This window comes from Gastrolobium bilobum, unplaced genomic scaffold (genome assembly GCF_033153095.1).
Source record: "Gastrolobium bilobum isolate Gb01-03AN ecotype WA unplaced genomic scaffold, APGP_CSIRO_Gbil_v1 utg22909, whole genome shotgun sequence".
Classification (NCBI taxonomy): Eukaryota; Viridiplantae; Streptophyta; class Magnoliopsida; order Fabales; family Fabaceae; genus Gastrolobium; species Gastrolobium bilobum.
In genome coordinates, this window is record NW_026899114.1 from 13947 (window position 1) to 18431 (window position 4485).

General features: G+C 38.1%; 1 non-coding gene across 1 annotated transcript; it reads right to left on the reverse strand.

The window, feature by feature from the left end:
- Nucleotides 1-3690: 3690 nt before the first annotated feature.
- On the reverse strand, nucleotides 3691-3797 carry LOC133287370 (small nucleolar RNA R71). Its single transcript, XR_009748232.1, has one exon. It is a non-coding gene; the product is annotated as a small nucleolar RNA R71 (small nucleolar RNA).
- Between the last annotated feature and the right edge of the window lie 688 nt (nucleotides 3798-4485).

Sequence of the window (4485 nt, forward strand, 5' to 3'; positions counted from 1 at the left end):
ATTTCGTTCCCATCTAAGCCCATTTTGTTGGTAAAATATCATTTGTTCCCTCACCTGATGAGCAACTTTAGCACTAAAAACACATGTTTTATATCTTTATGACAAAAACACAGTGGAAAACGGATGATGACGTAATCCTTTGGAAAATATAGAGAAAGATGAACGAATTGGGAACATTAAATACACTTGCTCCACTAACTCAATCTCTCTAACCACTTTGCAGGAAACGTTGAAAAGAAGTTTCCATAAAGCATAAGGGGTACAACAATCAAGCACGAAGAAACGTATACAGCAGGGAATAAAGAGTTCTCATTGGATAAGAGGAAAGTAAGGCATGGGGACTGCAGAAGAAAAGGAAAATCTCTACAGTAAGTATCCCATCCAGCAACTTGCGCCCCTCTGCGCATTGTTCACACCGCCCCTTTCAAGCAGTCAAGAAAACAACTCCAGGGAAATTACAAGCTTTTCCACCCACTCTTCTGCCTATAAATAGGATGTCCCAGCACGAAGAAGATCATCGAATTCCTTAAGAAGAGATCACTTAGTTTCTTTTATAGTTTTTACATTTCAGTTGTATAGTTTTAGCAATAGATAAGTGACAACAACTTCTCATATGTTCTGTATCACTCACTTGAGACTCCTCACAAGCAACAACCATACTTCTCCATTTTCATTTTGTTGTATAACCTAACTTATTTCTGATTAATATAACGTGTTATTTCTCTTCGTTTCCATTCGTTATCTCTGAACTGAATCTCGGGTCTATGAGATTTCAGTTTGGAATAATTATGTTTAAAGTATTAGTCATGGGCTAAGTTATTTGTGGAACGGAAAAACTGTGAAGTTCTTAAAGAACTATTTTCAAAACTCTTGTACTGAAGCTTTTGTATTTCTATGGTTAAGTGTGTTATATTCATTGTGTATCAATGGAAATTGAACGCATACTGAGAAAGGAACTTCCATAAGGAAGGGATTTCACACTGCTGGTTGCCTTAGGAATAAGGGACCACCTCATTCACTAAAGGTCCTGTGCTTAGTAACTGTTGGAGTCAAGTGAGCCATAGGTATATGGAAACTTGTGAGCCATTTAGTCATGAGCTGAGGAATCAAAGTTGGCAGTGAAAAGACCTGATCAAAGCCAAAAGGGTTAAGTCCTGATTTGAGAATATAGCTATTTAAGAATGGAACAGTGGATCCATTCCTTGTGTTAAAAACTGTTTTACCATTCGATATTGTTGTCTCTTAAATATTGTTATTGCTATTGTTATTTTCTTTATTCAATATTGTATCTACAAATCTCCAATGAATATTGTCATTCCTTCTCTCATCAAGGAGGATTTCATATATAACGACGCGAGGAGCTGTTTGCTGTCATATTGAACTATTGTTCTTGAGGAACATTGTCAAAACAGCAGGGAACGTTTGACCAAACAGATCAATTACTAACTTTTCTTCTCATTTTCATTCTTTTTAAAACAGCTTAAGGCATTACTTAGAGTACTATCCTCGTGGGAACGATAATCTGGGCACTAATAGTCTCATTTATTACTTGATGCGTGCACTTGCGCACTTGGGTTAAAGTCAAGAGAACGAATGTGTTTTCTCTTGATGAACTGAAGTAAGGGAACGTCCTTTATAAGAATATTTTAAGAAACCAACAAGTTCACACCCAACAATGGTCACATCAAACAACTAAAAATGTCATAACGTATAGTATAAGCTTATATTATCAGGCCTTATACATCACACCAAACAGGCCCTTAACAGTATAGGACACTCCGATTGCAATCCATAACTACTTCCCCACGATTGAGGAGCTGCAAAACTACATGCAAATTTTCCCATTAGGATGACTCACTCATAAAAATCAGTTTGATATACCACTAAAAATAAGTTTTTAAAAGTTAAAGGAGGATTGTTTTTTAATACCATTTATGTAGATAACTTATTGATGAACCCTTAGTTCATCATGGTTTTTAGCAGGAATTAGGATCAAATTGTGTGATTAAATGATGAAAAACTAGGTTAATGTCCTAAGATGTCCTCAATTACAAGTTCAAGAGCTTTATTGGAAATTTGTATGATTCTTGTAGGAAAAGCAAGCTTGAAAGACAACTGGAGAAGGAAGAAGATTATGGAGCTCAAGAGGAGAAAAATTTCCTAAGTGTTGAGCGCTAAAACGTTCACACTGAGCGTTTTAGCGCCCTGCTACAGGAAGAGGCCAAAACTTGCTGGTGATGAGCGCTAAAACGTCCACACAGAGCGTTTTAGCGCGCTGCTACACTAAGAAGATGGAAAATTGCTGGTCTTGGGCACTAAAACGGCCTGCAATACGCGTTTTAGCGCCCTAAAGTGGAAAAAGATTCTGGTCTTCACCACTAAAACGTCCAAATCAAACGTTTTAGCGTTGGAGTCAGTTAAAGTTAGTTGAGCATTCACCAAGTTTGGACGCTAAAACGGTCATTCCTTAACGTTTTAGATTTAATTATTTTTATCAAGGAAGTAATATAGAACAGGGATGTTTATATGACTTCTGTATTTGATAATCTCAACATCAGAATTCTAGTACTCAAGGGATTGATGCTAGAATTCTGATGTAATCTTAAAACTTTAGTAATTCATGCATGTATTAAGAAAGAGATCACCAAGGGATTGGGGTTTCTGATTAATGTATCCATCAGGGTAGTAAGGGATTACATCCTGATGATAAGTAAAAGGTTGATTAAAATCACATGGAAAGGAATTCATCATATGATCAGTTTTTTTTTACATAGGTTATTGTGGAGGAAAGTTGTTTTCTGACTACTTGTTGTTTTATTAATTCCTAATCCACATTTACTTTGTGTCAAATTACTTACAATCAATTTTCTGGTGACAATTTATTCATGATTTTTACAAACTTTTATTTGATTCAAATTAGTTTTCTATGGTATATTGGTGTTTGAACACAATTCCTCGTGGGAACGATCTTTACTCATCATTTTATTACTTGTACGACTAGTGCACTTGCTAAACGTCCAACAAGTTTTTGGCGCCGTTGCCGGGGAATTTGTTTTTCAACACTAACTGATACTATAGAATTCTGAGATTGAATCCTTTTATTTTCAGTATTTTAGTTTATGTTAAGTTTCTGGTCAATTTTGATTCTGGTATATGCGAGGTACACTTGATCCGAATTTGTTGTTGTATGATCCAGAATTAGAAAGGACATTGAGGAAGCACAAAAGGGCAGCCAGGCAAAGGAGACAGTTGCAAGAAATTGGTGAATCAAGTACGGTTAATCAGGAAGATATAATGGCAGAGAATCACAGACCACCACCACCACAGAGGACACTGGGAGAGTACATGACTCCTACAGTGATTCCTCCAATTGGGAGTGTTGTGCGCCCAACAGTGGAGCCCAACAACTTTGAATTGAAGCCTGCTTTGATTCATTTGGTGCAGAAGGATCAGTTTGCTGGAACCAGTGCAGAGGACCCTTACTTGCACATAGAGAACTTCCTATTGTTGAGTGATACTGTGAAGATAAATGGTGTCACAAGAGATGCAATTCTGTTGAGACTATTCACTCATTCACTGACGGATGATGCAAGGAGATGGCTGCAATCATTGCCACAAGGAAGTATAACAACTTGGGATGATTTGCAAACCAAGTTCTTGCAAAGGTTTTTCTCAGCATCCAAGAGGGCCAAGTTGAAGGATGAGATTACAAGCTTTAAGCAGAAAGAGTCAGAATCCATTTATGAGGCTTGGGAGAGGTTCAAGACTTTGTTGAGGAAATGTCCACAGCATGGAATTGAGGCATGGCAACAAGCAGCAATCTTCCTGCAAGGAATGACCACTAACACTAGAACCTTGGTGCATGCCACTGCTGGTGGATCATTGACTACCAAGACCCCTCAAGAAGCTTTGGATATCTTTGAGTCATTAGCATCTCAAGAATTTGATAATGCCCCAGTGGCTGACAGAAGGACAGGAGTCATCAGGTTGGATGGGTATGATGCTCTGTTGGCAAGGAATGATCAACTGATGCAGACACAGAGACAACAGCAGCAACAATTAGATACCCTTATCAAGCAACTCTCTTCACAAAAGGTAGCCTCTGTGGAAACCAAATGTGTATGTGCTATCTGTGGCAAGGGCCATGTGACAGAGGAGTGTGATTATGGGGGATCATCAGAACAAGCAGAGGTGAATGGAGTGTGGTATGATCAGAATAATCAAAGGAACTACAACAATCAGGGAAAGAATGTTTATATGCCACCATGGAAAAACAAGAATCAACACCCAGGATTCAGCTATAGTTCCAACCATCAATTGAATCCACCATTACATCCTCCACCACCACATATGAAGGAGCAGTCAAGTGATCCTGCTGCATGGGAGAAAGCGTTTGCTCAGTTATCTAAGACAACTCAGGATTATATTCAAGGTTCTAATTCATTCAGGGAAGAGACAACTGCATTCATGCAGGAGACCATAACT